This window comes from Hippocampus guttulatus, chromosome 11 (genome assembly GCF_054856545.1).
Source record: "Hippocampus guttulatus isolate MCC_2025c chromosome 11, RoL_Hgut_1.0, whole genome shotgun sequence".
Lineage (NCBI taxonomy): Eukaryota > Metazoa > Chordata > Actinopteri > Syngnathiformes > Syngnathidae > Hippocampus > Hippocampus guttulatus.
This window is the reverse complement of record NC_141271.1, coordinates 14028997-14041493: the sequence shown is the minus strand read 5'-3', so window position 1 is coordinate 14041493 and position 12497 is coordinate 14028997.

Genomic DNA, 12497 nt, shown 5'->3' with positions numbered 1-12497 from the left:
AGAGCCTTTGTGAATGCTTGTGTGCGCAAAAGTCCCTCTGGAGACCAAAGCCACGTGCGTCATAACATGGATCAGTCTATTATCCTAGCTTGGTGGTGGCGGGGGTAGCGGTAGGGGGTGGCGGGGGTGCTGCAGTGGAAGTCTTGTGGGGTACCTTGGAGGTGATGGTGAGAAATATCTGAAATATGAGGATGTCAGCAGACAACGCATGCATGTAAAATGTCAAAAAAAGGAAGGTTAATCTTGCTTACATCGTATTGAGAGAATAGTGCTCCAAGATACTGTAGCTCTATCTTGTGTCAGTCAGATTAGAATGGAAATTATAATGGAAATCAAGTTGCACGAAAAACACCTTTTGCAAAATCAAAACCTAGTCAAGAGTACAAAGTAGTCTAGAGTTCTGCTGACTTCTCTTGCACGCACACACGCACACACGCACACACACACACACACTCACACACACAATCTAAACCAACAGGGGATTTACAAAATTGAGCTGCTTATATTGAAATGGTTTTAATATATTGCTCAGTGGGGGGGGGGGAAAAAAGACTGGCTCACATCTAAAACAAATCAGGCTGTGGAAGCTCCACAAAGTCAGAAGGGTCAAACATTTCGACAGCCTACAATAGAGAACCAGAATGAAATAAAAATAAGAATAACCAAAATAGTTTTATTGAAATATAAACAGTGGTAATCCTTTTGGTATGTAACATTGTCACACATTTATATATATATATTTTTTTTAAACCTAATGGACTTTGGTTAAAATTAGGGTAAAGGGCACTCCGTGGTGTCAGATGCATGATCATCAGGTGTGAAGTTATCCCGTTGAAGATGTAGGATATAAGTAGCATGTGATCTGGATACTGTACTAGTGCAGTGCCGCTGCTCCCTACGCCCATTGTCCGCGGGGTTGGGGTGGGGGCTTAATTTGGCCGAGAGGCTGCATTGCGACATTAACAAATGAGCATGCCGTTGTTGAATGCTGCAACATGCACTTGACATGTCCAAAATTCTGTCAGCACCCACCGGCGACAAATTATTATCGTTATTGTTGCATAAAAGCCCCCACTTGCCTCTGGCCATGAAAAAACAGGAAACGTTTACTGTAGCTCGTGGGGGCAGCCCTGCGAAAGAGCCCTTTGCAGTCCTTTTAACCTGGCTTCAAATCTGGGTTTAGGGTGCTCTTTCCCAGATGTTTCATGGTGTCAAAAACGAGATGGTTCCATTGTGTTACTACTGTTGTGTACATAATCGTCTTGTTAAGGCTAGTTCACCCGGGTTTGAATCTGGAACATTTGTGGTGTCAGAGTCAGGATCACCTGGTGTGAGGCTTCCTGGTTGGTCGGACTGGCTGATTAAAATGGTACACTTGTGTGGGACACTCAGGAAAGATGCTGAAGTGTGTGCTGCACTGCAGTTGTGTACAGTATGTAACATGGCAATCACGCCAGAGAGCCTTTGGCCTTTCTCAACGCAACTGACTCGGTTTCAAAGCATGGGCAGATAGTATCACAGTGTAACCTAATAATCTGTAATGCCCCACCCCCCCAAAAAAACCAAGAGACTTCCACAGAGGCATGCCAAATTCGCATCACTTTTTAATAGGCGTCATTTCCGTCGCTCAAACAGCATGTGGCTATTAGCACTGGCGCTAGTGAATTAAATGTCATTTATCAATGAGGTTCATTTGCGCAGTGGGCAAATTCTCCACCAAATATATGCATATTACTTCACTGAAATACCACCGGCGCACTAAGACACATTCTGCTTGGTATCTCAGTTCGTGACACATTTCACCCTTTGCGCGTGCTTTGTGGATTAGACGCTGTTTGCTCAGTTTTTACCGGTTAGCACCACACAAAAGCCAGGGTTCAAAATCAGTGATGTTACACCTCCTCAGTCTTTCTTGACAACTGCATGGTCATCGTAGAAGTTTGCTGACCCAAAAGGTCCATTTTTCAAGTCCATGTTCGGGGCAGTCCACTTCAAATGTCTTTGGCTTCAGAAGCGAAATAATCAGTTGGGAGGCTACCCAACTGGAAGGGCTCTTAAGATGAGGATATGCGTTGGCTGCAGCTTTTGGCCTTACTAAACTCAAATCCAGTTTACGGTCACCCGTCTCTGATGTCAGAAACAGGGCTGTTGGGTGTAAGGCTATCTATAGTGGACGCAGTTAGAAGAACTCTGCGGAGGTGGTTTCCTCTTTATGGGCGAGGTGCTTGCTTGGTTGGAACAGGCCGTCTCCAGAATGGGGAGGCAATGTGACGGAGTACGGCATATGCCTGAGTATGCAAACTGCACTGAGGTGTCAGAAGTGGGATTGTCTGATTGCGCATAAATGTCGACTACACGCCGGTAGCGTTAACCAATTCCAAGGACAAAGCAAGAGATAGCACTGAAAGTTTACGCTGCAAGAGTCCAGACGGAAAGAAAGTTTTATCCTTCCAGGTGTTGAAGCTTCTGTTCCTCGAGCTTGCCACTCAGCGTCCATCTGGTCTGTCAGCCGGCCCCTTTAAAGCCGGATAAAACTCTAAGCGGCAGAGACAAGGGAAGAAGCAGTACAGGCTGAAAGTAGAAAAAGTGCCTCTTTTTTTTTTTTTGCATCACATTCCAAAGTGATTTTTTATACCCCCAAATGCTGCACTTTTTTTTAACCTTATTTATCGCTTAATTCCCTTGGCATCACCTTTCACATTTCTTCATAGAGGAGGGCAGCAGAGCAACGCGTGCTTTTGATTTGGCAACAGAGAGGCCAGAGAAACGTCTGCCAGAGGAAAGAACAGCTAAGCGAGGATTAGGAGGTCTAATCTGAGTAAAGGAGGGTGTCCGAAAGCCCGAGATGACACTTGGGACATCTGTGTGGCCGCTTGCTCCAGCCATGTGAGCGCTCAGCGCTGGACTGAAGCAGGAAAAAAAAAAAAAAGAGGAGGAGCCCATGGGGATTGTTGTCTATACGCCAAGGCCGAAAAAGGAAAGCAAAACACTGTGGATCAAAGAGGTTGATCCCCCCCCATGTGTTGTGTGTGGGATGAGTCGTACACTAGTAAGATATAAATAAGATATTAAAAGTACAATGATTAAATAAATAAATAAATAAATAAAGCTGTCATAGTCCATTTTTATAGTTTGCAAATCTTCATGCAATAAATCAGCCCAACACAAGCTGATGCGTTGACAAGGCGTTCATGACCGCTTGATCTATCTTCTACACGTAACCACTTGTGCAATCACTCCAGGAGAATGTGCAAATAAGCACACACACCCACAAAGACGTACACACAGTCACTGGGTGCAGCACATACTGTTCTCCTTTCTCATATGTCAGTGATTTGAAAAGTCCTGGAACAATAAATCCAGAGATTGTGCTCAGTTTTCTTTGTCTCCACCCCCCCCCCCCCCCCCCCCCCCCCCCCTTCAACTTTGAAGTGATGATTCGAAGCACAGTCTTGCCCAGTTCGTTCCTGGACTGCTGCTCAACTTTTTGAGCAGCATTGCTTATATTTTCGAAGACATTTTTCCAAGAACAAATCATGGAAACGATCTCTTCGAGTCAAAATGCGAGTCATGATAGTATGACGGTACAGGCAATCTTTTGGGAAACATTTTGCAAAAGTTAGGATGTATGTATGTATGTATGTATGTATGTATGTATGTATGTATGTATGTATGTATGTATGTATGTATGTCTGTATGTCTGTATGTCTGTATGTCTGTATGTCTGTCTGTCTGTCTGTCTGTCTGTCTGTCTGTCTGTCTGTCTGTCTGTCTGTCTGTCTGTCTGTCTGTCTGTCTGTCTGTCTGTCTGTCTGTCTGTCTGTCTGTCTGTCTTGTCCTGTCCTGTCCTGTCCTGTCCAAGTATAGTATCGAGCTACAAAATGTAAAAACAACAAAACATCTTCCTTAGAAGTAAATAAGGCTGGGCTCTTTTTGAATATGGATCCGTCTGCTCTTTGTCACTCCCGCGTATAGTTCCTGTAAGGAGGAAATTCTGTTTCCTAATGTCCAGCCAAGGTTTTGGAACTCTGACCACCTTGTACTGACTTTTTGTAAAAAAATTCTTTAATTCTCTAATTTGTGGGAGTGGTCAGAAAACAGACTCTTAATGGTTCCAGTAGTTTTGTTGGAACGGTTAGGAAAAAAAGGCCATGCGTCAGATACCTTCTTTGTTCTTCAGGGCCAACTGGGCAAACTCGGACCACCCACCTTTAACCACTAACCTGTGAAACAAAGACCCAGCTTGTTTCCATCGCCTTATTGCCTATTGCCTTATCTAGTGACATTATCAACTCTGCAGATAAGTGTGTGTCACATCGGGCAGAGTAATAAAATGTCAGAATAAATACAAAAAAATAAAAATAAATAATCAGGCAATCTACGTTTTCTAAGACTTATAAGTCATGTGCCAAAGATAGGAGGGTTGAAGGTTGGAATCATGGATGGAAAAAAAAAATCTGGACATCGGGACTGGTTATTGAAGCGACGTCATGGCTGATCATCACGCTTCTGACACTGCTTCGGAACCAACTTCTCACCCACATTTGAACATGATTTGACCCAGCCTTACAGTACAAACCCCCAAACTTCTCATTGTTGAACTGTTCTACTTTTCCAGGTCTAACAAAAAGAACAGAAACTTGTATGTTCCCTCTCTGTAAAAGTTAAAAGAGCCTGTTGAGTGAATTCAGAGGTTTGTTTTGAAATACTTCATACATGTTTGCAGATAATTGCTTCAAATGTGATTGTATCATTGGCTACCCGACGCAATTGTGACATGTAGTTCGCTTGCCCATGACGAAAATGCGTCTTTCTTTCGGACAGTCTGCTGAAGTGGCCGCTTTACTCGACGGCTGTGAATGGCTGCGCGCCAAGGAGAGAAAGTTGAAAGACAAAGGAGGGCGGAGAAGTCAGACTAAAGTTGTGATCTACTTTTTTTTTTTTTTTTCACGAACAGAGTCACAATTAATTAGTCACACTGTGTCACGTTTGCGCCTTATACTAAAAAGGACAGCAGACGCAAGACGACACTCTCTTTGACCTCCAACTTTTAAAATCTCCAGCTGCAGCACTACCGTAACATTAAAGATGTCAGCTTGATTGCATCTCTCTCTCTCGCTCTCTCTCGCCCCCTCCATGATGAAGCATCCCTCTGGCTTCCTCACAGTATCCATGCACCCCATGCTATGAGTCAAATATCGTTTTCCCAGCGTGATACACTTTCTTCTGAGTGATTAAAATCAGCACCCCTAATTAGACTAATATGAAAACGGAGGTGTGGGAATAATTATCCTCCTGTAGTGACAGTATAATAGGTTGGTGACAGGGTGGGTGACTGCTGTATTTTTAAAATCGAACGTTTCTCCCCATGATATGACTCCCATTTTCTTTTCAGTCTGCTTGACCTCGCACACCGGGCGTCATAGCGGGGAGCAAATCCACCTCCTTTGCTGCGTGGTCGTGAGCAGCGAGCAGGCAGCTCAGTCCAAAGGAGCAATGATGTCAGCAGCTTGCGTCAAAGTCTCAAGGGGGCACGTTTTACAATCCCCAGAGCCTGACTGAGCCGTCCATTGAAATCACACTTTGCACTCATCAAATCTGCACCACCAGCCTACGGGGTGGGTCTTCAGCATGAACTTGAGTGACATCCGCTGACCAGTTCAAATCCTTTTAATACACAGAGGGAAACCAGTATGCATTATGCGGAATGGACCTCAGTCACACAGTAGCTAAATGCTAAAAGGAGATTATCCAAACTATTTCTTCAGAAAACAAACACTGTACTGTGATTTGCTGCTTTCAAATACACCTCCAAACATCAATTCGCTTAGTGACACGTTCGTTTTATAATCACAATGATTTGTCAGATATTGTATTTGTTGTAGTGTGGAACATTAACTCAGACTGAATTGCTACAGATTTTATTATAATCGAATTGCTTTTAGGCTAAAGCCTCAAATTAATGAAAACAGCAAGTCTCATAAGGTCCATTCAATATTGGCAATTGTTCATTGCTGACTCTGGTGAGCATGTGGCAGTTGAAGTAGTTTTTAAAAAATCCTGCAAACAGTCAAAACAATCTAGATGCATAATTCACTGACGAATATGGTCAAATAAAGACAAAATTGTCATTGAAAGTGACCACAAAAAAAAAAAACACGGACACACACAAAAACAGTTCCTTTTTGATCATCCCACAAATTTAAATAAAGTCATTATTACGTCACTCTTCCAACAAAGCACAATCTAACCTAATTTAGATTAGAACCAAAATTAGAACATAAAAAATTGCCCCCCCAAAAAAATTGTCATTACAAATATCCATTCATTTGTTATGTTCAAACATATTTATTGTCTCAGTGAATCATGCAGACTTCTTAGATGCATGAACAACCAAAAGGAGTAAACATTCCCAAAATGTGTGGACATTGCCAAAATAGTCATTGCATAGTAACAAATGTGTGCTTTACACCTCCCAGTTGAGGGAAGTGAGAACAGCCAAGACATAAACAGCATCCACTGTGTCCTATGTGTTGTGTTGTGTTATTTTTGTTATTTTGACTTCAAAATGGCGCCGATTGAGTGGCTGCCTTTCCAGCAGCTCCTATATTTTGTTGTTCTACTTCCTTTCATAACTTTGCTGCTGTGAATCGGGAATTTCTCCATTGCGAGACTAATAAAGGTTTTCTTATCTTATCACACTTGGCTTGCAGAGTATGTCCTTGAAGTGGTTCAATACAGTGGTGACTGTTCAATGGAGGTGACCAATATCATTTCTGAGCACTGATCGATCATCCCCCTCATCGGCTTATTGCAAAGGCTCGACTTTACTGGCTTGTGCACCTGGCCCAAGATGAATTGCTTACTGACGCTCGCATGCATGGTTGCACACATGCACACACACACAGTACACAGACTTTAAATGAGTCAGCTGGCTCATGTTTCACATTCATACTTGGTTGCATCACAGACATGCACAAAATGTAACAGCGCGTTTGCTTTCACAATGGATATCCACAGGAAAGAACATCCACCCATAAAATCATAGAGTCATTATTCTGGGAAGTCTTAAGCAAATAAAATCCCCATCAAAGAACTTGCGATATTTATGAGGAATGGGTGCGTGGGTGTGCGGTAACGGTTGGATCGCGGGAGGTTGGTTGCTTGAAATGTAGAGCTTTGGTCAAAAAAAGGTTGGACATCATAAAGATGTCATTTCTTTGGGTACATGTTAAATATTTCAATAGCATATACAGTATATTGCCAGATGCAATACACATTGCATGTTTTTCCCATCTTAAGTGACCCTACTTAAAAACCATTACATTTATAATGTGTGGCTTCTTTGTATTTCATTTCAGTATCCCGAGGTCAGGCTGAGTTTCAAAGCAAGTTAAAATAGGGTTACCCTTTGTCTATGGTTACTTGACTTGTTTCACATCGCACAGACAGTGCACCGTTGTTTCCAACAAGTTCACGTCAGGCTGGTTCACATACACTACATGGGCGCTGCTGCCGAAGCGAGTTAGCGTGGCGGGATTGAAGGGAGTGTGAGCTAACCCATTAACCGGTTGGAACTGCGAACACACAAACACTGCGTCTGTATGGTATTTACGTCAGTGCGGTTCTCCCCTCCTGAACACCGCCTGCAATACTAGGAGAGTCAGCCAGACAGGAATCTTGACTGGGAAAAGAAAAACACACGCCACAGAGGATGCACATACAAACAAGGCATACAAATGAGATTACAACGGTGGCCTTTGCACTCAGGTGACAGGGCTAAGATTCATACAAAGCTGCCACAATCCACAACATGACATCTGCTATAATCCTCCTTGGCATTAAGAGCGCAAGCACAGCTGAGCGATGATAACAGGTGTCACGTCATGTTCAAGGCCGGATTAGCCTGCATGTGTCTTGCAAACATGTGCAAAAGGACTCCGAATATTTTTTTTAATTGAGCAATTTCAGGAATGATGTCTACTGTTCGGGATTTCAACCTACCCCTGCTGGAACTTGAAACCTCCGAGTGGATGAAACCTGCAAAAACCAACACATGAAAGCATATCGACCAGATTTAAATGGTTATTTCTGCATGATCTCAGAGATTTGTCCGGTGGTGGGTGAATTTGGAACATGCGTTTATTGCAATTGGTTTGTGCGCAAAGGAAAACGTGTTGACTGACATAGTCAAAGTGTGAAATTAGAGCGTCTTCAGGCTTTGACAGAATCAAGGCTGACTCACAATTGGAGCTCTGTAATGGTGGAGTGCCCTTTTCCCATTAAATGAGGTTGAATGGGGATGGATTAGGATCACAAACAAAAAAATGTGGAGACATTTAGCGGGGGGTTTTCTCCCGGTCGCAATTGCTTTAGAAGTTTTTGTGTGGTAATAAAGATTTCACATTTCTTTGATCTGGGTGAAATTAAGGGAGGAATGTACGGGGCCCAACTCATTTATTACCATGACCTTACGAAGACAAGTGATAGAGAAAGTGGATGGATTGAAGGATGCATGAATCCATGAACAGTTAAAAAAAAAAGATATTTGGCGATAGTGGGCCTTGAGCATGGTAATAGACCATCTTCATAAAACATTTATTGTAACTAAAAACACTTGTTTTGTGGTTATGTTTTATTTTATTGTTTATTTTGCCTTGTCAGCGCCCGCTGGTCCAGTGGTTAGCGTGTCGACCTCACAGTGCAGAGGTACCGGGTTCGATTCCAGCTCCGGCCTCCCTGTGTGGAGTTTGCATGTTCTCCCCGGGCCTGCGTGGGTTTTCTCCGGGTACTCCGGTTTCCTTCCACATTCCAAAAATATGCATGGCAGGCTGATTAAACACTCTAAATTGTCCCTACGTGTGAGTGTGAGCACGGATGGTCGTTCGTCCCTGTGTGCCGTGCGATTGGTTGGCAACCAGTTCAGGGTGTCCCCCACCTACTGCCCGAAGACGGCTGGGATAGGCTGCAGCACCCCCTTGTGAGGATAAAGCGGATCGGAAAATGGATGGATAGATTTTGCATTGTATTGATGTTGTTGTTTATGTCTTTTGTTTAACAAAAAAGGACAGAAAACAAATACCCCCCAACCCAACCCCCCCCCCCCCCCCCAAATGAATCAATCAATCAATCAACCAATCAATAAATAGATAAATAAATAATAACACTCCCGACATCTTGGAGAAAGTTTTCCAAAAAAAATTGGAATTTTGCCCAGCTCAACCCAGACTCGGAGAAGACGCATGGCTAAAGTATGTTCATAGGAATAAGTTACATCACACTGTGTCTACAAAGGCCATACTTGTTAGCTATCTGCCATCATGGAGACTCTGTCGACACAGGATGATCATTTCCATGTTCCGTACAAGGCCCCCCATTGTGTACTGTATGCTGTGCAAAGTAATGTAGGGTTGAATTACGTAACAGTGCAAAAGCCTTAGCTACATGGCCACGACCGATTGACATGGAAACCCCCAAGTGTGGATGTGTTTTTGTTGGGACGCAATTGTAATGCTTTAACCTTTCAGCACATATTTTTCTTTGGCCTTTTCTTTGGTTGTTCGTCTCTGTGTGCCCTGCGATTGGCTGGCAACCAGTTCAGGGTGTCCCCTGCCTACTGCCCGAAGACACACCCCGTGACCCTTCTGAGGATAAAGAGGATCAGAAAATGGATGGATGGAACAGAGTCAACAAACTCTTCTAAGAGAAGATGAAACAAGGGGGAGTTGCGTGGGAGTTGCCATGAGAGAAAATGAAACCACAGGTATTTGATTTTCGTCATATTAAAGTCAACCTAAAAAAATCTCCATCAGTTTTTCAATTCTTACCATACTTAAAATTTGATTAAAATTTATTCACTCCCAAAGACATATTCACACGTCTTTTTAGACTCCACATGGGGGGGGGGGGGGTCAGAAGAAGAAGTCAGAAGAAGAAGAGCATCTGTATATTAAAAAAACAAAACAAAACAGAAAACACATTCTTACTTCCAAACAACGGGAAGGAGTAGGGGTGTAACTGTTCATACGGTTTTCTGATTTTCTGTATGGAATATTACACAGGAGGAACGGGGAGTGGAACTGTCTTGTGATCTACTCACACATCTATTCCGCAAACAAATACAATGCGGCTCAGCCTCTGACTAGCTGAAGTCCGGCTCACGGCATGCCTTTGACAGTATCTCCAAAATTAGAATTTTAATTGTCATTCAATTTGTTCTCTTTCCCACAAGAGATGAGCTCTTTCACATTTTTGTCCTACCCAACTCTGATGTATAATAAACAGAACCGTGATTTTATTTTAGCCTAACGTTAGGCCCCCCCCCCCTTGCAATACTGTACAGACAAATTAAACAAAATTGTGTGATGAGACAGTGCTTGTGTGTAAAACTCATTAAATACAACAACGTCACGCAAACAAACTCTATGGAGGGGGGAAAAAAAAGCTTTTAATCATAATCTCTTGGCATAAGCGTTAGTGCTGTGCTGGCGTCAGAGCCAACTGATGTCAGCCCCAAAGCTGCAGCAGCCCCTCCTCCAACCGTTCTCAGGAACACTGCAGGCTGATGATTGCACTATATATAAACGACCTTGGGGCTACTTGTATATCCCCAACTGTATTGCACGGCTACGTTTGATATGAGGTCATTCGATGACGGCGGCGGAAAAAGGAAAATGAACGTGGCGAAACACAGGACGTGGCGAGGCGGCGCAAGTAGAACAACAGATGGCAAGACAATGTGTGTACGCATGTGGCAGCAGAGCGCGCTTCCTGTCTTCGACGTTGCACACAGTCACACACAAAAGCACAAATGGTGCGGCACATGTTCCTCAAAGCTGCCTAATCCAAAACTTGGCCGTTGGCTGTGTGAGGCATGGAGGGGGAGGTAAGACCTGTCAAAGGGGAGGCAAATCCTTCATATAGTTTGGGAGAACGTGTCATTTGTCCATTTTGTTCTATGCAAAGTGTGGAGAAAAAGGACATAAACAAGAAAAAAAACAACAGTCTGTACCTTTCCTTCCTTGAACCAGTTGGAGTTGTATTCTTCCGACACAGGCCTCGAAGCCGCTGTCGTCACAACTCAAAACCAGTGATAAATGCCTTTTCCCGTCACATGTACCCCTCTCAGAAATCCCGTGACTATTTAGACATAAACAACTTAACTACAAGGGACAAGAAATCTTTACAAGCAGAAACCTTTTGTTTATGTTTTGGTTCATTTGTTCCAGATGAAAGGATGGAAATGAAGTTAAAGCATTGCCATTATAAAACCTTTAACAGCGCAGAGGAAATGCATAATGTTTCAAGTGCGCTTCAAGTTGAAAAAAATAAGATCAAAATTGTTCCAAAAATGCTTGGGTCGGAACAGGGTCAATTGTCTGTTTGCCAGTAGTAGCTTCAAACTACATGCATGCAAATGGAGAGTGATACGACAATGGAAATGCCCCTAAACGCATACCGTCATGAACTGAAAAGCTCTTGTTTGTTTAAAAATGAATTGAGGTCACCGGTAGAACCTTTTCCGTTCCCAAAAAATGTCTAAGGTACAGATGAAATTACATTTCTATCAATTTTAAAGCATTTCCATTGTAAAGGGTCCCAACGAAATGTACAGTGTCATGTATACATGTCAGTTGCTATCACCTCGATGTTATCATCTTTATTGTGTCATATAGGATTGGCTGATGTCTTTCAGTATTGAAGCTTGAGTTGTTCAGTCACACGTTGTCCGAACGTCGTGTTTTCTTCCATGCCTTCTGAATCCAGTCCTGCTCTTTGTTGTTACTTTGGATTTTTGCATTTAAAAGACTTTTTTTATTTTGCCACATCTGTGTCCTAGCTGCTTCTGGGTCCAAATGCTGTTCCTCATATGACATCATCAATACTTTTCTGGTGGTCACATTTCGGAGTGGTACGCTACGCTTCATTTCGCATTTTGGTGGAGCTAAACAATTTGCTGTCCATTGATTGCTTGACAAAAGAATTGCACGCCTTATTCATTGGGGCGATGAATGAAGAGAATAGGAAGATATTGCCACGCTGTCTGCACCCCATCTCTGAAAAGCGAAAGCGGGGTCAGGTACACACAATCTGATAAAGTTAGCTCAGCTCTACTGTACTGAATGAAATATTATTGACATCATTGATCCTACAACTTTGATTCAGCTTTCCTTATATGATAGTGGACGACAAAAAAGATTGTCCATCAATCACTACTGACAACTAACAGTTAGCCTAGCTTCGATTTTTATTTTTACTATTACTACCCTTACTTCCTCTTTGTGTTTTCCGGCATTATGGATGGGCAGTGGCACCATGCTGCCTTTTAAAGTTTGTTATTAGCTTATTATTTCTCCCATTAAACCAAAAGTTATGGCGTTAAAGAATGCTGAATTTAAGCCTAGTCAAGATTTACTGATCAAAATTGTGGAAACGTGGCTTTAAGAAGGTACCACCCCAGTGATAATTAAGCCATTGTACCCCTAAAAATACAATGC